The sequence below is a fragment of the Pungitius pungitius genome, unplaced genomic scaffold (assembly GCF_949316345.1).
Source record: "Pungitius pungitius unplaced genomic scaffold, fPunPun2.1 scaffold_40, whole genome shotgun sequence".
Classification (NCBI taxonomy): domain Eukaryota; kingdom Metazoa; phylum Chordata; class Actinopteri; order Perciformes; family Gasterosteidae; genus Pungitius; species Pungitius pungitius.
Window position 1 is genome coordinate 158,781 of NW_026909868.1, and position 18,178 is coordinate 176,958.

An 18,178-nucleotide genomic window follows, 5' to 3' on the forward strand; every position below is an offset into this window, starting at 1 on the left:
AGTCCCCGCCACCTCAAATGGCCTGACGATGGTATGGACATAAGCCACCTTTCATCTTCTTCCTATTGCATCTCTTCTACAATGTGAAATACTTTTTACAATTGTGTGGGTGTACAATCTGCGGCGCTGGGCGGCTTTCGGAGAGAGAAGTGAAAAAGCTTACGGCACCTGGGATTCCCAGGCGGTCTTCCATCCAGGTACTAACCAGGCCCTGCTCTGTTTAGCTTCCGAGATCAGACGAAATCGGGCGGAACTAGAGAGGTATGGCCGTACGCTGCTTTTTATCTTTTTCCTAATCCTTTAAAACGTGTCAAAGATAATCAGAAGAGTTTCTTTTTCTAAAATTGAAGCAGTTCTTAGGATTGGCAAGAGAGGTTCCTAAAACCTGAAGGTAACTTTACTTTTCTTCACTGGCAATTCTAACATGTTGGGTTAGCACCTGTATTTCAACGGCTAAATTACAAACAAAAGTATGCCAATTGTTAAATGTTGATCAACACTAATTTAGCAACCATGAAACGGAATCAATTTTGATGATATTGTCTAAGTTCCTTATATATCCAACGTTAAAAAAACACTAAACATGCATCTCTTCGACAATGTGATGTACTTTTTGTAATTTGTAGGTGTACAATCTGCGGCGCTCGGCGGCTTTCAGAGAGAAGTGAAAAAGCTTACGGCACCTGGGATTCCCAGGCGGTCTTCCATCCAGGTACTAACCAGGCCCTGCTCTGCTTAGCTTCCGAGATCAGACGAGATCGGGCGGAACCAGAGAGGTATGGCCGTAAGCTGCTTTTTATCTTTTTCCTAATCCTTTAGAACGTGTCAAAGATAATCAGAAAAGTTTCTTTTTCTAAAATTGAAGCAGTTCTTAGGATTGGCAAGAGAGGTTCCTAAAACCTGAAGGTAACTTTACTTTTCTTCACTGGCAATTCTAACATGTTGGGTTAGCACCTGTATTTCAACGGCTAAATTACAAACAAAAGTATGCCAATTGTTAAATGTTGATCAACACTAATTTAGCAACCATGAAACGGAATCAATTTTGATGATATTGTCTAAGTTCCTTATATATCCAACGTTAAAACAACACTAAACATGCATCTCTTCGACAATGTGATGTACTTTTTGTAATTTGTAGGTGTACAATCTGCGGCGCTCGGCGGCTTTCAGAGAGAAGTGAAAAAGCTTACGGCACCTGGGATTCCCAGGCGGTCTTCCATCCAGGTACTAACCAGGCCCTGCTCTGCTTAGCTTCCGAGATCAGACGAGATCGGGCGGAACCAGAGAGGTATGGCCGTAAGCTGCTTTTTATCTTTTTCCTAATCCTTTATAATGCGTCAAAAAATTATGTCACGCCTGCCGTTGGCATCTTTGTGTGGGTTAAATAAGGGTATGCAAAGCAGGCTGTGACATCCTATGCCGAAAATTGGATGGACTAGAGAAGACCCGCCCAGGAGTCCCAGCCAATCGGTGGATGGCCATTGCAGTCCCCGCCACCTCAAATGGCCTGACGATGGTATGGACGTAAGCCACCTTTCATCTTCTTCCTATTGCATCTCTTCTACAATGTGAAATACTTTTTACAATTGTGTAGGTGTACAATCTGCGGCGCTGGGCGGCTTTCGGAGAGAGAAGTGAAAAAGCTTACGGCACCTGGGATTCCCAGGTGGTCTTCCATCCAGGTACTAACCAGGCCCTGCTCTGCTTAGCTTCCGAGATCAGACGAGATCGGGCGGAACCAGAGAGGTATGGCCGTAAGCTGCTTTTTATCTTTTTCCTAATCCTTTATAATGCGTCAAAAAATTATGTCACGCCTGCCGTTGGCATCTTTGTGTGGGTTAAATAAGGGTATGCAAAGAAGGCTGTGACATCCTATGCCGAAAATTGGATGGACTAGAGAAGACCCGCCCAGGAGTCCCAGCCAATCGGTGGATGGCCATTGCAGTCCCCGCCACCTCAAATGGCCTGACGATGGTATGGACATAAGCCACCTTTCATCTTCTTCCTATTGCATCTCTTCTACAATGTGAAATACTTTTTACAATTGTGTGGGTGTACAATCTGCGGCGCTGGGCGGCTTTCGGAGAGAGAAGTGAAAAAGCTTACGGCACCTGGGATTCCCAGGCGGTCTTCCATCCAGGTACTAACCAGGCCCTGCTCTGCTTAGCTTCCGAGATCAGACGAAATCGGGCGGAACTAGAGAGGTATGGCCGTACGCTGCTTTTTATCTTTTTCCTAATCCTTTAAAACGTGTCAAAGATAATCAGAAGAGTTTCTTTTTCTAAAATTGAAGCAGTTCTTAGGATTGGCAAGAGAGGTTCCTAAAACCTGAAGGTAACTTTACTTTTCTTCACTGGCAATTCTAACATGTTGGGTTAGCACCTGTATTTCAACGGCTAAATTACAAACAAAAGTATGCCAATTGTTAAATGTTGATCAACACTAATTTAGCAACCATGAAACGGAATCAATTTTGATGATATTGTCTAAGTTCCTTATATATCCAACGTTAAAACAACACTAAACATGCATCTCTTCGACAATGTGATGTACTTTTTGTAATTTGTAGGTGTACAATCTGCGGCGCTCGGCGGCTTTCAGAGAGAAGTGAAAAAGCTTACGGCACCTGGGATTCCCAGGCGGTCTTCCATCCAGGTACTAACCAGGCCCTGCTCTGCTTAGCTTCCGAGATCAGACGAGATCGGGCGGAACCAGAGAGGTATGGCCGTAAGCTGCTTTTTATCTTTTTCCTAATCCTTTAAAACGTGTCAAAGATAATCAGAAGAGTTTCTTTTTCTAAAATTGAAGCAGTTCTTAGGATTGGCAAGAGAGGTTCCTAAAACCTGAAGGTAACTTTACTTTTCTTCACTGGCAATTCTAACATGTTGGGTTAGCACCTGTATTTCAACGGCTAAATTACAAACAAAAGTATGCCAATTGTTAAATGTTGATCAACACTAATTTAGCAACCATGAAACGGAATCAATTTTGATGATATTGTCTAAGTTCCTTATATATCCAACGTTAAAACAACACTAAACATGCATCTCTTCGACAACGTGATGTACTTTTTGTAATTTGTAGGTGTACAATCTGCGGCGCTCGGCGGCTTTCAGAGAGAAGTGAAAAAGCTTACGGCACCTGGGATTCCCAGGCGGTCTTCCATCCAGGTACTAACCAGGCCCTGCTCTGCTTAGCTTCCGAGATCAGACGAGATCGGGCGGAACCAGAGATGTATGGCCGTAAGCTGCTTTTTATCTTTTTCCTAATCCTTTATAATGCGTCAAAAAATTATGTCACGCCTGCCGTTGGCATCTTTGTGTGGGTTAAATAAGGGTATGCAAAGAAGGCTGTGACATCCTATGCCGAAAATTGGATGGACTAGAGAAGACCCGCCCAGGAGTCCCAGCCAATCGGTGGATGGCCATTGCAGTCCCCGCCACCTCAAATGGCCTGACGATGGTATGGACGTAAGCCACCTTTCATCTTCTTCCTATTGCATCTCTTCTACAATGTGAAATACTTTTTACAATTGTGTGGGTGTACAATCTGCGGCGCTGGGCGGCTTTCGGAGAGAGAAGTGAAAAAGCTTACGGCACCTGGGATTCCCAGGCGGTCTTCCATCCAGGTACTAACCAGGCCCTGCTCTGCTTAGCTTCCGAGATCAGACGAGATCGGGCGGAACCAGAGAGGTATGGCCGTAAGCTGCTTTTTATCTTTTTCCTAATCCTTTAGAACGTGTCAAAGATAATCAGAAAAGTTTCTTTTTCTAAAATTGAAGCAGTTCTTAGGATTGGCAAGAGAGGTTCCTAAAACCTGAAGGTAACTTTACTTTTCTTCACTGGCAATTCTAACATGTTGGGTTAGCACCTGTATTTCAACGGCTAAATTACAAACAAAAGTATGCCAATTGTTAAATGTTGATCAACACTAATTTAGCAACCATGAAACGGAATCAATTTTGATGATATTGTCTAAGTTCCTTATATATCCAACGTTAAAAAAACACTAAACATGCATCTCTTCGACAATGTGATGTACTTTTTGTAATTTGTAGGTGTACAATCTGCGGCGCTCGGCGGCTTTCAGAGAGAAGTGAAAAAGCTTACGGCACCTGGGATTCCCAGGCGGTCTTCCATCCAGGTACTAACCAGGCCCTGCTCTGCTTAGCTTCCGAGATCAGACGAGATCGGGCGGAACCAGAGAGGTATGGCCGTAAGCTGCTTTTTATCTTTTTCCTAATCCTTTATAATGCGTCAAAAAAGTATGTCACGCCTGCCGTTGGCATCTTTGTGTGGGTTAAATAAGGGTATGCAAAGCAGGCTGTGACATCCTATGCCGAAAATTGGATGGACTAGAGAAGACCCGCCCAGGAGTCCCAGCCAATCGGTGGATGGCCATTGCAGTCCCCGCCACCTCAAATGGCCTGACGATGGTATGGACGTAAGCCACCTTTCATCTTCTTCCTATTGCATCTCTTCTACAATGTGAAATACTTTTTACAATTGTGTAGGTGTACAATCTGCGGCGCTGGGCGGCTTTCGGAGAGAGAAGTGAAAAAGCTTACGGCACCTGGGATTCCCAGGCGGTCTTCCATCCAGGTACTAACCAGGCCCTGCTCTGCTTAGCTTCCGAGATCAGACGAGATCGGGCGGAACCAGAGAGGTATGGCCGTAAGCTGCTTTTTATCTTTTTCCTAATCCTTTATAATGCGTCAAAAAATTATGTCACGCCTGCCGTTGGCATCTTTGTGTGGGTTAAATAAGGGTATGCAAAGAAGGCTGTGACATCCTATGCCGAAAATTGGATGGACTAGAGAAGACCCGCCCAGGAGTCCCAGCCAATCGGTGGATGGCCATTGCAGTCCCCGCCACCTCAAATGGCCTGACGATGGTATGGACATAAGCCACCTTTCATCTTCTTCCTATTGCATCTCTTCTACAATGTGAAATACTTTTTACAATTGTGTGGGTGTACAATCTGCGGCGCTGGGCGGCTTTCGGAGAGAGAAGTGAAAAAGCTTACGGCACCTGGGATTCCCAGGCGGTCTTCCATCCAGGTACTAACCAGGCCCTGCTCTGCTTAGCTTCCGAGATCAGACGAAATCGGGCGGAACTAGAGAGGTATGGCCGTACGCTGCTTTTTATCTTTTTCCTAATCCTTTAAAACGTGTCAAAGATAATCAGAAGAGTTTCTTTTTCTAAAATTGAAGCAGTTCTTAGGATTGGCAAGAGAGGTTCCTAAAACCTGAAGGTAACTTTACTTTTCTTCACTGGCAATTCTAACATGTTGGGTTAGCACCTGTATTTCAACGGCTAAATTACAAACAAAAGTATGCCAATTGTTAAATGTTGATCAACACTAATTTAGCAACCATGAAACGGAATCAATTTTGATGATATTGTCTAAGTTCCTTATATATCCAACGTTAAAACAACACTAAACATGCATCTCTTCGACAATGTGATGTACTTTTTGTAATTTGTAGGTGTACAATCTGCGGCGCTCGGCGGCTTTCAGAGAGAAGTGAAAAAGCTTACGGCACCTGGGATTCCCAGGCGGTCTTCCATCCAGGTACTAACCAGGCCCTGCTCTGCTTAGCTTCCGAGATCAGACGAGATCGGGCGGAACCAGAGAGGTATGGCCGTAAGCTGCTTTTTATCTTTTTCCTAATCCTTTATAATGCGTCAAAAAATTATGTCACGCCTGCCGTTGGCATCTTTGTGTGGGTTAAATAAGGGTATGCAAAGCAGGCTGTGACATCCTATGCCGAAAATTGGATGGACTAGAGAAGACCCGCCCAGGAGTCCCAGCCAATCGGTGGATGGCCATTGCAGTCCCCGCCACCTCAAATGGCCTGACGATGGTATGGACGTAAGCCACCTTTCATCTTCTTCCTATTGCATCTCTTCTACAATGTGAAATACTTTTTACAATTGTGTAGGTGTACAATCTGCGGCGCTGGGCGGCTTTCGGAGAGAGAAGTGAAAAAGCTTACGGCACCTGGGATTCCCAGGCGGTCTTCCATCCAGGTACTAACCAGGCCCTGCTCTGCTTAGCTTCCGAGATCAGACGAGATCGGGCGGAACCAGAGAGGTATGGCCGTAAGCTGCTTTAATATCTTTTTCCTAATCCTTTAGAACGTGTCAAAGATAATCAGAAAAGTTTCTTTTTCTAAAATTGAAGCAGTTCTTAGGATTGGCAAGAGAGGTTCCTAAAACCTGAAGGTAACTTTACTTTTCTTCACTGGCAATTCTAACATGTTGGGTTAGCACCTGTATTTCAACGGCTAAATTACAAACAAAAGTATGCCAATTGTTAAATGTTGATCAACACTAATTTAGCAACCATGAAACGGAATCAATTTTGATGATATTGTCTAAGTTCCTTATATATCCAACGTTAAAACAACACTAAACATGCATCTCTTCGACAATGTGATATACTTTTTGTAATTTGTAGGTGTACAATCTGCGGCGCTCGGCGGCTTTCAGAGAGAAGTGAAAAAGCTTACGGCACCTGGGATTCCCAGGCGGTCTTCCATCCAGGTACTAACCAGGCCCTGCTCTGCTTACCTTCCGAGATCAGATGAGATCGGGCGGAACCAGAGAGGTATGGTCGTAAGCTGCTTTTTATCTTTTTCCTAATCCTTTAAAACGTGTCAAAGATAATCAGAAGAGTTTCTTTTTCTAAAATTGAAGCAGTTCTTAGGATTGGCAAGAGAGGTTCCTAAAACCTGAAGGTAACTTTACTTTTCTTCACTGGCAATTCTAACATGTTGGGTTAGCACCTGTATTTCAACGGCTAAATTACAAACAAAAGTATGCCAATTGTTAAATGTTGATCAACACTAATTTAGCAACCATGAAACGGAATCAATTTTGATGATATTGTCTAAGTTCCTTATATATCCAACGTTAAAACAACACTAAACATGCATCTCTTCGACAACGTGATATACTTTTTGTAATTTGTAGGTGTACAATCTGCGGCGCTCGGCGGCTTTCAGAGAGAAGTGAAAAAGCTTACGGCACCTGGGATTCCCAGGCGGTCTTCCATCCAGGTACTAACCAGGCCCTGCTCTGCTTAGCTTCCGAGATCAGACGAGATCGGGCGGAACCAGAGAGGTATGGCCGTAAGCTGCTTTTTATCTTTTTCCTAATCCTTTATAATGCGTCAAAAAATTATGTCACGCCTGCCGTTGGCATCTTTGTGTGGGTTAAATAAGGGTATGCAAAGAAGGCTGTGACATCCTATGCCGAAAATTGGATGGACTAGAGAAGACCCGCCCAGGAGTCCCAGCCAATCGGTGGATGGCCATTGCAGTCCCCGCCACCTCAAATGGCCTGACGATGGTATGGACGTAAGCCACCTTTCATCTTCTTCCTATTGCATCTCTTCTACAATGTGAAATACTTTTTACAATTGTGTGGGTGTACAATCTGCGGCGCTGGGCGGCTTTCGGAGAGAGAAGTGAAAAAGCTTACGGCACCTGGGATTCCCAGGCGGTCTTCCATCCAGGTACTAACCAGGCCCTGCTCTGCTTAGCTTCCGAGATCAGACGAAATCGGGCGGAACTAGAGAGGTATGGCCGTACGCTGCTTTTTATCTTTTTCCTAATCCTTTAAAACGTGTCAAAGATAATCAGAAGAGTTTCTTTTTCTAAAATTGAAGCAGTTCTTAGGATTGGCAAGAGAGGTTCCTAAAACCTGAAGGTAACTTTACTTTTCTTCACTGGCAATTCTAACATGTTGGGTTAGCACCTGTATTTCAACGGCTAAATTACAAACAAAAGTATGCCAATTGTTAAATGTTGATCAACACTAATTTAGCAACCATGAAACGGAATCAATTTTGATGATATTGTCTAAGTTCCTTATATATCCAACGTTAAAACAACACTAAACATGCATCTCTTCGACAACGTGATATACTTTTTGTAATTTGTAGGTGTACAATCTGCGGCGCTCGGCGGCTTTCAGAGAGAAGTGAAAAAGCTTACGGCACCTGGGATTCCCAGGCGGTCTTCCATCCAGGTACTAACCAGGCCCTGCTCTGCTTAGCTTCCGAGATCAGACGAGATCGGGCGGAACCAGAGAGGTATGGCCGTAAGCTGCTTTTTATCTTTTTCCTAATCCTTTATAATGCGTCAAAAAATTATGTCACGCCTGCCGTTGGCATCTTTGTGTGGGTTAAATAAGGGTATGCAAAGAAGGCTGTGACATCCTATGCCGAAAATTGGATGGACTAGAGAAGACCCGCCCAGGAGTCCCAGCCAATCGGTGGATGGCCATTGCAGTCCCCGCCACCTCAAATGGCCTGACGATGGTATGGACGTAAGCCACCTTTCATCTTCTTCCTATTGCATCTCTTCTACAATGTGAAATACTTTTTACAATTGTGTAGGTGTACAATCTGCGGCGCTGGGCGGCTTTCGGAGAGAGAAGTGAAAAAGCTTACGGCACCTGGGATTCCCAGGCGGTCTTCCATCCAGGTACTAACCAGGCCCTGCTCTGCTTAGCTTCCGAGATCAGACGAGATCGGGCGGAACCAGAGAGGTATGGCCGTAAGCTGCTTTTTATCTTTTTCCTAATCCTTTATAATGCGTCAAAAAATTATGTCACGCCTGCCGTTGGCATCTTTGTGTGGGTTAAATAAGGGTATGCAAAGAAGGCTGTGACATCCTATGCCGAAAATTGGATGGACTAGAGAAGACCCGCCCAGGAGTCCCAGCCAATCGGTGGATGGCCATTGCAGTCCCCGCCACCTCAAATGGCCTGACGATGGTATGGACATAAGCCACCTTTCATCTTCTTCCTATTGCATCTCTTCTACAATGTGAAATACTTTTTACAATTGTGTGGGTGTACAATCTGCGGCGCTGGGCGGCTTTCGGAGAGAGAAGTGAAAAAGCTTACGGCACCTGGGATTCCCAGGCGGTCTTCCATCCAGGTACTAACCAGGCCCTGCTCTGCTTAGCTTCCGAGATCAGACGAAATCGGGCGGAACTAGAGAGGTATGGCCGTACGCTGCTTTTTATCTTTTTCCTAATCCTTTAAAACGTGTCAAAGATAATCAGAAGAGTTTCTTTTTCTAAAATTGAAGCAGTTCTTAGGATTGGCAAGAGAGGTTCCTAAAACCTGAAGGTAACTTTACTTTTCTTCACTGGCAATTCTAACATGTTGGGTTAGCACCTGTATTTCAACGGCTAAATTACAAACAAAAGTATGCCAATTGTTAAATGTTGATCAACACTAATTTAGCAACCATGAAACGGAATCAATTTTGATGATATTGTCTAAGTTCCTTATATATCCAACGTTAAAACAACACTAAACATGCATCTCTTCGACAATGTGATGTACTTTTTGTAATTTGTAGGTGTACAATCTGCGGCGCTCGGCGGCTTTCAGAGAGAAGTGAAAAAGCTTACGGCACCTGGGATTCCCAGGCGGTCTTCCATCCAGGTACTAACCAGGCCCTGCTCTGCTTAGCTTCCGAGATCAGACGAGATCGGGCGGAACCAGAGAGGTATGGCCGTAAGCTGCTTTTTATCTTTTTCCTAATCCTTTATAATGCGTCAAAAAATTATGTCACGCCTGCCGTTGGCATCTTTGTGTGGGTTAAATAAGGGTATGCAAAGAAGGCTGTGACATCCTATGCCGAAAATTGGATGGACTAGAGAAGACCCGCCCAGGAGTCCCAGCCAATCGGTGGATGGCCATTGCAGTCCCCGCCACCTCAAATGGCCTGACGATGGTATGGACGTAAGCCACCTTTCATCTTCTTCCTATTGCATCTCTTCTACAATGTGAAATACTTTTTACAATTGTGTGGGTGTACAATCTGCGGCGCTGGGCGGCTTTCGGAGAGAGAAGTGAAAAAGCTTACGGCACCTGGGATTCCCAGGCGGTCTTCCATCCAGGTACTAACCAGGCCCTGCTCTGCTTAGCTTCCGAGATCAGACGAAATCGGGCGGAACTAGAGAGGTATGGCCGTACGCTGCTTTTTATCTTTTTCCTAATCCTTTAAAACGTGTCAAAGATAATCAGAAGAGTTTCTTTTTCTAAAATTGAAGCAGTTCTTAGGATTGGCAAGAGAGGTTCCTAAAACCTGAAGGTAACTTTACTTTTCTTCACTGGCAATTCTAACATGTTGGGTTAGCACCTGTATTTCAACGGCTAAATTACAAACAAAAGTATGCCAATTGTTAAATGTTGATCAACACTAATTTAGCAACCATGAAACGGAATCAATTTTGATGATATTGTCTAAGTTCCTTATATATCCAACGTTAAAACAACACTAAACATGCATCTCTTCGACAACGTGATATACTTTTTGTAATTTGTAGGTGTACAATCTGCGGCGCTCGGCGGCTTTCAGAGAGAAGTGAAAAAGCTTACGGCACCTGGGATTCCCAGGCGGTCTTCCATCCAGGTACTAACCAGGCCCTGCTCTGCTTAGCTTCCGAGATCAGACGAGATCGGGCGGAACCAGAGAGGTATGGCCGTAAGCTGCTTTTTATCTTTTTCCTAATCCTTTATAATGCGTCAAAAAATTATGTCACGCCTGCCGTTGGCATCTTTGTGTGGGTTAAATAAGGGTATGCAAAGAAGGCTGTGACATCCTATGCCGAAAATTGGATGGACTAGAGAAGACCCGCCCAGGAGTCCCAGCCAATCGGTGGATGGCCATTGCAGTCCCCGCCACCTCAAATGGCCTGACGATGGTATGGACGTAAGCCACCTTTCATCTTCTTCCTATTGCATCTCTTCTACAATGTGAAATACTTTTTACAATTGTGTAGGTGTACAATCTGCGGCGCTGGGCGGCTTTCGGAGAGAGAAGTGAAAAAGCTTACGGCACCTGGGATTCCCAGGCGGTCTTCCATCCAGGTACTAACCAGGCCCTGCTCTGCTTAGCTTCCGAGATCAGACGAGATCGGGCGGAACCAGAGAGGTATGGCCGTAAGCTGCTTTTTATCTTTTTCCTAATCCTTTATAATGCGTCAAAAAATTATGTCACGCCTGCCGTTGGCATCTTTGTGTGGGTTAAATAAGGGTATGCAAAGAAGGCTGTGACATCCTATGCCGAAAATTGGATGGACTAGAGAAGACCCGCCCAGGAGTCCCAGCCAATCGGTGGATGGCCATTGCAGTCCCCGCCACCTCAAATGGCCTGACGATGGTATGGACATAAGCCACCTTTCATCTTCTTCCTATTGCATCTCTTCTACAATGTGAAATACTTTTTACAATTGTGTGGGTGTACAATCTGCGGCGCTGGGCGGCTTTCGGAGAGAGAAGTGAAAAAGCTTACGGCACCTGGGATTCCCAGGCGGTCTTCCATCCAGGTACTAACCAGGCCCTGCTCTGCTTAGCTTCCGAGATCAGACGAAATCGGGCGGAACTAGAGAGGTATGGCCGTACGCTGCTTTTTATCTTTTTCCTAATCCTTTAAAACGTGTCAAAGATAATCAGAAGAGTTTCTTTTTCTAAAATTGAAGCAGTTCTTAGGATTGGCAAGAGAGGTTCCTAAAACCTGAAGGTAACTTTACTTTTCTTCACTGGCAATTCTAACATGTTGGGTTAGCACCTGTATTTCAACGGCTAAATTACAAACAAAAGTATGCCAATTGTTAAATGTTGATCAACACTAATTTAGCAACCATGAAACGGAATCAATTTTGATGATATTGTCTAAGTTCCTTATATATCCAACGTTAAAACAACACTAAACATGCATCTCTTCGACAATGTGATGTACTTTTTGTAATTTGTAGGTGTACAATCTGCGGCGCTCGGCGGCTTTCAGAGAGAAGTGAAAAAGCTTACGGCACCTGGGATTCCCAGGCGGTCTTCCATCCAGGTACTAACCAGGCCCTGCTCTGCTTAGCTTCCGAGATCAGACGAGATCGGGCGGAACCAGAGAGGTATGGCCGTAAGCTGCTTTTTATCTTTTTCCTAATCCTTTAAAACGTGTCAAAGATAATCAGAAGAGTTTCTTTTTCTAAAATTGAAGCAGTTCTTAGGATTGGCAAGAGAGGTTCCTAAAACCTGAAGGTAACTTTACTTTTCTTCACTGGCAATTCTAACATGTTGGGTTAGCACCTGTATTTCAACGGCTAAATTACAAACAAAAGTATGCCAATTGTTAAATGTTGATCAACACTAATTTAGCAACCATGAAACGGAATCAATTTTGATGATATTGTCTAAGTTCCTTATATATCCAACGTTAAAACAACACTAAACATGCATCTCTTCGACAACGTGATATACTTTTTGTAATTTGTAGGTGTACAATCTGCGGCGCTCGGCGGCTTTCAGAGAGAAGTGAAAAAGCTTACGGCACCTGGGATTCCCAGGCGGTCTTCCATCCAGGTACTAACCAGGCCCTGCTCTGCTTAGCTTCCGAGATCAGACGAGATCGGGCGGAACCAGAGATGTATGGCCGTAAGCTGCTTTTTATCTTTTTCCTAATCCTTTATAATGCGTCAAAAAATTATGTCACGCCTGCCGTTGGCATCTTTGTGTGGGTTAAATAAGGGTATGCAAAGAAGGCTGTGACATCCTATGCCGAAAATTGGATGGACTAGAGAAGACCCGCCCAGGAGTCCCAGCCAATCGGTGGATGGCCATTGCAGTCCCCGCCACCTCAAATGGCCTGACGATGGTATGGACGTAAGCCACCTTTCATCTTCTTCCTATTGCATCTCTTCTACAATGTGAAATACTTTTTACAATTGTGTGGGTGTACAATCTGCGGCGCTGGGCGGCTTTCGGAGAGAGAAGTGAAAAAGCTTACGGCACCTGGGATTCCCAGGCGGTCTTCCATCCAGGTACTAACCAGGCCCTGCTCTGCTTAGCTTCCGAGATCAGACGAGATCGGGCGGAACCAGAGAGGTATGGCCGTAAGCTGCTTTTTATCTTTTTCCTAATCCTTTAGAACGTGTCAAAGATAATCAGAAAAGTTTCTTTTTCTAAAATTGAAGCAGTTCTTAGGATTGGCAAGAGAGGTTCCTAAAACCTGAAGGTAACTTTACTTTTCTTCACTGGCAATTCTAACATGTTGGGTTAGCACCTGTATTTCAACGGCTAAATTACAAACAAAAGTATGCCAATTGTTAAATGTTGATCAACACTAATTTAGCAACCATGAAACGGAATCAATTTTGATGATATTGTCTAAGTTCCTTATATATCCAACGTTAAAAAAACACTAAACATGCATCTCTTCGACAATGTGATGTACTTTTTGTAATTTGTAGGTGTACAATCTGCGGCGCTCGGCGGCTTTCAGAGAGAAGTGAAAAAGCTTACGGCACCTGGGATTCCCAGGCGGTCTTCCATCCAGGTACTAACCAGGCCCTGCTCTGCTTAGCTTCCGAGATCAGACGAGATCGGGCGGAACCAGAGAGGTATGGCCGTAAGCTGCTTTTTATCTTTTTCCTAATCCTTTATAATGCGTCAAAAAATTATGTCACGCCTGCCGTTGGCATCTTTGTGTGGGTTAAATAAGGGTATGCAAAGCAGGCTGTGACATCCTATGCCGAAAATTGGATGGACTAGAGAAGACCCGCCCAGGAGTCCCAGCCAATCGGTGGATGGCCATTGCAGTCCCCGCCACCTCAAATGGCCTGACGATGGTATGGACGTAAGCCACCTTTCATCTTCTTCCTATTGCATCTCTTCTACAATGTGAAATACTTTTTACAATTGTGTAGGTGTACAATCTGCGGCGCTGGGCGGCTTTCGGAGAGAGAAGTGAAAAAGCTTACGGCACCTGGGATTCCCAGGCGGTCTTCCATCCAGGTACTAACCAGGCCCTGCTCTGCTTAGCTGCCGAGATCAGACGAGATCGGGCGGAACCAGAGAGGTATGGCCGTAAGCTGCTTTTTATCTTTTTCCTAATCCTTTATAATGCGTCAAAAAATTATGTCACGCCTGCCGTTGGCATCTTTGTGTGGGTTAAATAAGGGTATGCAAAGAAGGCTGTGACATCCTATGCCGAAAATTGGATGGACTAGAGAAGACCCGCCCAGGAGTCCCAGCCAATCGGTGGATGGCCATTGCAGTCCCCGCCACCTCAAATGGCCTGACGATGGTATGGACATAAGCCACCTTTCATCTTCTTCCTATTGCATCTCTTCTACAATGTGAAATACTTTTTACAATTGTGTGGGTGTACAATCTGCGGCGCTGGGCGGCTTTCGGAGAGAGAAGTGAAAAAGCTTACGGCACCTGGGATTCCCAGGCGGTCTTCCATCCAGGTACTAACCAGGCCCTGCTCTGCTTAGCTTCCGAGATCAGACGAAATCGGGCGGAACTAGAGAGGTATGGCCGTACGCTGCTTTTTATCTTTTTCCTAATCCTTTAAAACGTGTCAAAGATAATCAGAAGAGTTTCTTTTTCTAAAATTGAAGCAGTTCTTAGGATTGGCAAGAGAGGTTCCTAAAACCTGAAGGTAACTTTACTTTTCTTCACTGGCAATTCTAACATGTTGGGTTAGCACCTGTATTTCAACGGCTAAATTACAAACAAAAGTATGCCAATTGTTAAATGTTGATCAACACTAATTTAGCAACCATGAAACGGAATCAATTTTGATGATATTGTCTAAGTTCCTTATATATCCAACGTTAAAACAACACTAAACATGCATCTCTTCGACAATGTGATGTACTTTTTGTAATTTGTAGGTGTACAATCTGCGGCGCTCGGCGGCTTTCAGAGAGAAGTGAAAAAGCTTACGGCACCTGGGATTCCCAGGCGGTCTTCCATCCAGGTACTAACCAGGCCCTGCTCTGCTTAGCTTCCGAGATCAGACGAGATCGGGCGGAACCAGAGAGGTATGGCCGTAAGCTGCTTTTTATCTTTTTCCTAATCCTTTATAATGCGTCAAAAAATTATGTCACGCCTGCCGTTGGCATCTTTGTGTGGGTTAAATAAGGGTATGCAAAGCAGGCTGTGACATCCTATGCCGAAAATTGGATGGACTAGAGAAGACCCGCCCAGGAGTCCCAGCCAATCGGTGGATGGCCATTGCAGTCCCCGCCACCTCAAATGGCCTGACGATGGTATGGACGTAAGCCACCTTTCATCTTCTTCCTATTGCATCTCTTCTACAATGTGAAATACTTTTTACAATTGTGTAGGTGTACAATCTGCGGCGCTGGGCGGCTTTCGGAGAGAGAAGTGAAAAAGCTTACGGCACCTGGGATTCCCAGGCGGTCTTCCATCCAGGTACTAACCAGGCCCTGCTCTGCTTAGCTTCCGAGATCAGACGAGATCGGGCGGAACCAGAGAGGTATGGCCGTAAGCTGCTTTAATATCTTTTTCCTAATCCTTTAGAACGTGTCAAAGATAATCAGAAAAGTTTCTTTTTCTAAAATTGAAGCAGTTCTTAGGATTGGCAAGAGAGGTTCCTAAAACCTGAAGGTAACTTTACTTTTCTTCACTGGCAATTCTAACATGTTGGGTTAGCACCTGTATTTCAACGGCTAAATTACAAACAAAAGTATGCCAATTGTTAAATGTTGATCAACACTAATTTAGCAACCATGAAACGGAATCAATTTTGATGATATTGTCTAAGTTCCTTATATATCCAACGTTAAAACAACACTAAACATGCATCTCTTCGACAATGTGATATACTTTTTGTAATTTGTAGGTGTACAATCTGCGGCGCTCGGCGGCTTTCAGAGAGAAGTGAAAAAGCTTACGGCACCTGGGATTCCCAGGCGGTCTTCCATCCAGGTACTAACCAGGCCCTGCTCTGCTTACCTTCCGAGATCAGATGAGATCGGGCGGAACCAGAGAGGTATGGTCGTAAGCTGCTTTTTATCTTTTTCCTAATCCTTTAAAACGTGTCAAAGATAATCAGAAGAGTTTCTTTTTCTAAAATTGAAGCAGTTCTTAGGATTGGCAAGAGAGGTTCCTAAAACCTGAAGGTAACTTTACTTTTCTTCACTGGCAATTCTAACATGTTGGGTTAGCACCTGTATTTCAACGGCTAAATTACAAACAAAAGTATGCCAATTGTTAAATGTTGATCAACACTAATTTAGCAACCATGAAACGGAATCAATTTTGATGATATTGTCTAAGTTCCTTATATATCCAACGTTAAAACAACACTAAACATGCATCTCTTCGACAACGTGATATACTTTTTGTAATTTGTAGGTGTACAATCTGCGGCGCTCGGCGGCTTTCAGAGAGAAGTGAAAAAGCTTACGGCACCTGGGATTCCCAGGCGGTCTTCCATCCAGGTACTAACCAGGCCCTGCTCTGCTTAGCTTCCGAGATCAGACGAGATCGGGCGGAACCAGAGAGGTATGGCCGTAAGCTGCTTTTTATCTTTTTCCTAATCCTTTATAATGCGTCAAAAAATTATGTCACGCCTGCCGTTGGCATCTTTGTGTGGGTTAAATAAGGGTATGCAAAGCAGGCTGTGACATCCTATGCCGAAAATTGGATGGACTAGAGAAGACCCGCCCAGGAGTCCCAGCCAATCGGTGGATGGCCATTGCAGTCCCCGCCACCTCAAATGGCCTGACGATGGTATGGACGTAAGCCACCTTTCATCTTCTTCCTATTGCATCTCTTCTACAATGTGAAATACTTTTTACAATTGTGTAGGTGTACAATCTGCGGCGCTGGGCGGCTTTCGGAGAGAGAAGTGAAAAAGCTTACGGCACCTGGGATTCCCAGGCGGTCTTCCATCCAGGTACTAACCAGGCCCTGCTCTGCTTAGCTTCCGAGATCAGACGAGATCGGGCGGAACCAGAGAGGTATGGCCGTAAGCTGCTTTAATATCTTTTTCCTAATCCTTTAGAACGTGTCAAAGATAATCAGAAAAGTTTCTTTTTCTAAAATTGAAGCAGTTCTTAGGATTGGCAAGAGAGGTTCCTAAAACCTGAAGGTAACTTTACTTTTCTTCACTGGCAATTCTAACATGTTGGGTTAGCACCTGTATTTCAACGGCTAAATTACAAACAAAAGTATGCCAATTGTTAAATGTTGATCAACACTAATTTAGCAACCATGAAACGGAATCAATTTTGATGATATTGTCTAAGTTCCTTATATATCCAACGTTAAAACAACACTAAACATGCATCTCTTCGACAATGTGATATACTTTTTGTAATTTGTAGGTGTACAATCTGCGGCGCTCGGCGGCTTTCAGAGAGAAGTGAAAAAGCTTACGGCACCTGGGATTCCCAGGCGGTCTTCCATCCAGGTACTAACCAGGCCCTGCTCTGCTTACCTTCCGAGATCAGATGAGATCGGGCGGAACCAGAGAGGTATGGTCGTAAGCTGCTTTTTATCTTTTTCCTAATCCTTTAAAACGTGTCAAAGATAATCAGAAGAGTTTCTTTTTCTAAAATTGAAGCAGTTCTTAGGATTGGCAAGAGAGGTTCCTAAAACCTGAAGGTAACTTTACTTTTCTTCACTGGCAATTCTAACATGTTGGGTTAGCACCTGTATTTCAACGGCTAAATTACAAACAAAAGTATGCCAATTGTTAAATGTTGATCAACACTAATTTAGCAACCATGAAACGGAATCAATTTTGATGATATTGTCTAAGTTCCTTATATATCCAACGTTAAAACAACACTAAACATGCATCTCTTCGACAACGTGATATACTTTTTGTAATTTGTAGGTGTACAATCTGCGGCGCTCGGCGGCTTTCAGAGAGAAGTGAAAAAGCTTACGGCACCTGGGATTCCCAGGCGGTCTTCCATCCAGGTACTAACCAGGCCCTGCTCTGCTTAGCTTCCGAGATCAGACGAGATCGGGCGGAACCAGAGAGGTATGGCCGTAAGCTGCTTTTTATCTTTTTCCTAATCCTTTATAATGCGTCAAAAAATTATGTCACGCCTGCCGTTGGCATCTTTGTGTGGGTTAAATAAGGGTATGCAAAGCAGGCTGTGACATCCTATGCCGAAAATTGGATGGACTAGAGAAGACCCGCCCAGGAGTCCCAGCCAATCGGTGGATGGCCATTGCAGTCCCCGCCACCTCAAATGGCCTGACGATGGTATGGACGTAAGCCACCTTTCATCTTCTTCCTATTGCATCTCTTCTACAATGTGAAATACTTTTTACAATTGTGTAGGTGTACAATCTGCGGCGCTGGGCGGCTTTCGGAGAGA

At 44.3% G+C, this 18,178-nt stretch overlaps 36 non-coding genes and 1 pseudogene across 36 annotated transcripts; all 37 read right to left on the reverse strand.

Moving 5' to 3' along the window:
- Positions 1–156: 156 nt before the first annotated feature.
- LOC134117402 (5S ribosomal RNA) lies at positions 157–275 on the reverse strand (annotated as a pseudogene).
- A 396-nt stretch (positions 276–671) lies between these two features.
- LOC134117143 (5S ribosomal RNA) lies at positions 672–790 on the reverse strand. The gene has a single exon (XR_009948706.1). It is a non-coding gene; the product is annotated as a 5S ribosomal RNA (ribosomal RNA).
- A 396-nt stretch (positions 791–1,186) lies between these two features.
- LOC134117144 (5S ribosomal RNA) lies at positions 1,187–1,305 on the reverse strand. Its single transcript, XR_009948707.1, has one exon. It is a non-coding gene; the product is annotated as a 5S ribosomal RNA (ribosomal RNA).
- Positions 1,306–1,644: 339 nt separating this feature from the next.
- Positions 1,645–1,763, reverse strand: LOC134117128 (5S ribosomal RNA). The gene has a single exon (XR_009948691.1). It is a non-coding gene; the product is annotated as a 5S ribosomal RNA (ribosomal RNA).
- Positions 1,764–2,102: 339 nt separating this feature from the next.
- LOC134117359 (5S ribosomal RNA) lies at positions 2,103–2,221 on the reverse strand. Its single transcript, XR_009948923.1, has one exon. It is a non-coding gene; the product is annotated as a 5S ribosomal RNA (ribosomal RNA).
- Positions 2,222–2,617: 396 nt separating this feature from the next.
- LOC134117145 (5S ribosomal RNA) lies at positions 2,618–2,736 on the reverse strand. Its single transcript, XR_009948708.1, has one exon. It is a non-coding gene; the product is annotated as a 5S ribosomal RNA (ribosomal RNA).
- A 396-nt stretch (positions 2,737–3,132) lies between these two features.
- LOC134117306 (5S ribosomal RNA) lies at positions 3,133–3,251 on the reverse strand. The gene has a single exon (XR_009948869.1). It is a non-coding gene; the product is annotated as a 5S ribosomal RNA (ribosomal RNA).
- Positions 3,252–3,590: 339 nt separating this feature from the next.
- LOC134117146 (5S ribosomal RNA) lies at positions 3,591–3,709 on the reverse strand. Its single transcript, XR_009948709.1, has one exon. It is a non-coding gene; the product is annotated as a 5S ribosomal RNA (ribosomal RNA).
- Positions 3,710–4,105: 396 nt separating this feature from the next.
- Positions 4,106–4,224, reverse strand: LOC134117147 (5S ribosomal RNA). Its single transcript, XR_009948710.1, has one exon. It is a non-coding gene; the product is annotated as a 5S ribosomal RNA (ribosomal RNA).
- A 339-nt stretch (positions 4,225–4,563) lies between these two features.
- On the reverse strand, positions 4,564–4,682 carry LOC134117148 (5S ribosomal RNA). Its single transcript, XR_009948711.1, has one exon. It is a non-coding gene; the product is annotated as a 5S ribosomal RNA (ribosomal RNA).
- A 339-nt stretch (positions 4,683–5,021) lies between these two features.
- On the reverse strand, positions 5,022–5,140 carry LOC134117361 (5S ribosomal RNA). Its single transcript, XR_009948925.1, has one exon. It is a non-coding gene; the product is annotated as a 5S ribosomal RNA (ribosomal RNA).
- Positions 5,141–5,536: 396 nt separating this feature from the next.
- Positions 5,537–5,655, reverse strand: LOC134117149 (5S ribosomal RNA). The gene has a single exon (XR_009948712.1). It is a non-coding gene; the product is annotated as a 5S ribosomal RNA (ribosomal RNA).
- A 339-nt stretch (positions 5,656–5,994) lies between these two features.
- LOC134117151 (5S ribosomal RNA) lies at positions 5,995–6,113 on the reverse strand. The gene has a single exon (XR_009948714.1). It is a non-coding gene; the product is annotated as a 5S ribosomal RNA (ribosomal RNA).
- Positions 6,114–6,510: 397 nt separating this feature from the next.
- Positions 6,511–6,629, reverse strand: LOC134117028 (5S ribosomal RNA). The gene has a single exon (XR_009948591.1). It is a non-coding gene; the product is annotated as a 5S ribosomal RNA (ribosomal RNA).
- Positions 6,630–7,025: 396 nt separating this feature from the next.
- On the reverse strand, positions 7,026–7,144 carry LOC134117152 (5S ribosomal RNA). The gene has a single exon (XR_009948715.1). It is a non-coding gene; the product is annotated as a 5S ribosomal RNA (ribosomal RNA).
- Positions 7,145–7,483: 339 nt separating this feature from the next.
- LOC134117362 (5S ribosomal RNA) lies at positions 7,484–7,602 on the reverse strand. The gene has a single exon (XR_009948926.1). It is a non-coding gene; the product is annotated as a 5S ribosomal RNA (ribosomal RNA).
- A 396-nt stretch (positions 7,603–7,998) lies between these two features.
- Positions 7,999–8,117, reverse strand: LOC134117153 (5S ribosomal RNA). The gene has a single exon (XR_009948716.1). It is a non-coding gene; the product is annotated as a 5S ribosomal RNA (ribosomal RNA).
- Positions 8,118–8,456: 339 nt separating this feature from the next.
- Positions 8,457–8,575, reverse strand: LOC134117154 (5S ribosomal RNA). Its single transcript, XR_009948717.1, has one exon. It is a non-coding gene; the product is annotated as a 5S ribosomal RNA (ribosomal RNA).
- Positions 8,576–8,914: 339 nt separating this feature from the next.
- Positions 8,915–9,033, reverse strand: LOC134117363 (5S ribosomal RNA). Its single transcript, XR_009948927.1, has one exon. It is a non-coding gene; the product is annotated as a 5S ribosomal RNA (ribosomal RNA).
- A 396-nt stretch (positions 9,034–9,429) lies between these two features.
- LOC134117155 (5S ribosomal RNA) lies at positions 9,430–9,548 on the reverse strand. The gene has a single exon (XR_009948718.1). It is a non-coding gene; the product is annotated as a 5S ribosomal RNA (ribosomal RNA).
- Positions 9,549–9,887: 339 nt separating this feature from the next.
- Positions 9,888–10,006, reverse strand: LOC134117364 (5S ribosomal RNA). The gene has a single exon (XR_009948928.1). It is a non-coding gene; the product is annotated as a 5S ribosomal RNA (ribosomal RNA).
- A 396-nt stretch (positions 10,007–10,402) lies between these two features.
- On the reverse strand, positions 10,403–10,521 carry LOC134117156 (5S ribosomal RNA). The gene has a single exon (XR_009948719.1). It is a non-coding gene; the product is annotated as a 5S ribosomal RNA (ribosomal RNA).
- Positions 10,522–10,860: 339 nt separating this feature from the next.
- LOC134117157 (5S ribosomal RNA) lies at positions 10,861–10,979 on the reverse strand. Its single transcript, XR_009948720.1, has one exon. It is a non-coding gene; the product is annotated as a 5S ribosomal RNA (ribosomal RNA).
- Positions 10,980–11,318: 339 nt separating this feature from the next.
- On the reverse strand, positions 11,319–11,437 carry LOC134117365 (5S ribosomal RNA). The gene has a single exon (XR_009948929.1). It is a non-coding gene; the product is annotated as a 5S ribosomal RNA (ribosomal RNA).
- Positions 11,438–11,833: 396 nt separating this feature from the next.
- On the reverse strand, positions 11,834–11,952 carry LOC134117158 (5S ribosomal RNA). Its single transcript, XR_009948721.1, has one exon. It is a non-coding gene; the product is annotated as a 5S ribosomal RNA (ribosomal RNA).
- Positions 11,953–12,348: 396 nt separating this feature from the next.
- Positions 12,349–12,467, reverse strand: LOC134117307 (5S ribosomal RNA). The gene has a single exon (XR_009948870.1). It is a non-coding gene; the product is annotated as a 5S ribosomal RNA (ribosomal RNA).
- A 339-nt stretch (positions 12,468–12,806) lies between these two features.
- LOC134117159 (5S ribosomal RNA) lies at positions 12,807–12,925 on the reverse strand. Its single transcript, XR_009948722.1, has one exon. It is a non-coding gene; the product is annotated as a 5S ribosomal RNA (ribosomal RNA).
- Positions 12,926–13,321: 396 nt separating this feature from the next.
- LOC134117160 (5S ribosomal RNA) lies at positions 13,322–13,440 on the reverse strand. The gene has a single exon (XR_009948723.1). It is a non-coding gene; the product is annotated as a 5S ribosomal RNA (ribosomal RNA).
- Positions 13,441–13,779: 339 nt separating this feature from the next.
- On the reverse strand, positions 13,780–13,898 carry LOC134117248 (5S ribosomal RNA). The gene has a single exon (XR_009948811.1). It is a non-coding gene; the product is annotated as a 5S ribosomal RNA (ribosomal RNA).
- Positions 13,899–14,237: 339 nt separating this feature from the next.
- LOC134117366 (5S ribosomal RNA) lies at positions 14,238–14,356 on the reverse strand. Its single transcript, XR_009948930.1, has one exon. It is a non-coding gene; the product is annotated as a 5S ribosomal RNA (ribosomal RNA).
- Positions 14,357–14,752: 396 nt separating this feature from the next.
- On the reverse strand, positions 14,753–14,871 carry LOC134117162 (5S ribosomal RNA). The gene has a single exon (XR_009948725.1). It is a non-coding gene; the product is annotated as a 5S ribosomal RNA (ribosomal RNA).
- Positions 14,872–15,210: 339 nt separating this feature from the next.
- Positions 15,211–15,329, reverse strand: LOC134117163 (5S ribosomal RNA). Its single transcript, XR_009948726.1, has one exon. It is a non-coding gene; the product is annotated as a 5S ribosomal RNA (ribosomal RNA).
- Positions 15,330–15,726: 397 nt separating this feature from the next.
- LOC134117039 (5S ribosomal RNA) lies at positions 15,727–15,845 on the reverse strand. The gene has a single exon (XR_009948602.1). It is a non-coding gene; the product is annotated as a 5S ribosomal RNA (ribosomal RNA).
- A 396-nt stretch (positions 15,846–16,241) lies between these two features.
- LOC134117164 (5S ribosomal RNA) lies at positions 16,242–16,360 on the reverse strand. The gene has a single exon (XR_009948727.1). It is a non-coding gene; the product is annotated as a 5S ribosomal RNA (ribosomal RNA).
- Positions 16,361–16,699: 339 nt separating this feature from the next.
- Positions 16,700–16,818, reverse strand: LOC134117165 (5S ribosomal RNA). The gene has a single exon (XR_009948728.1). It is a non-coding gene; the product is annotated as a 5S ribosomal RNA (ribosomal RNA).
- Positions 16,819–17,215: 397 nt separating this feature from the next.
- LOC134117050 (5S ribosomal RNA) lies at positions 17,216–17,334 on the reverse strand. Its single transcript, XR_009948613.1, has one exon. It is a non-coding gene; the product is annotated as a 5S ribosomal RNA (ribosomal RNA).
- A 396-nt stretch (positions 17,335–17,730) lies between these two features.
- Positions 17,731–17,849, reverse strand: LOC134117166 (5S ribosomal RNA). The gene has a single exon (XR_009948729.1). It is a non-coding gene; the product is annotated as a 5S ribosomal RNA (ribosomal RNA).
- Positions 17,850–18,178: the final 329 nt, after the last annotated feature.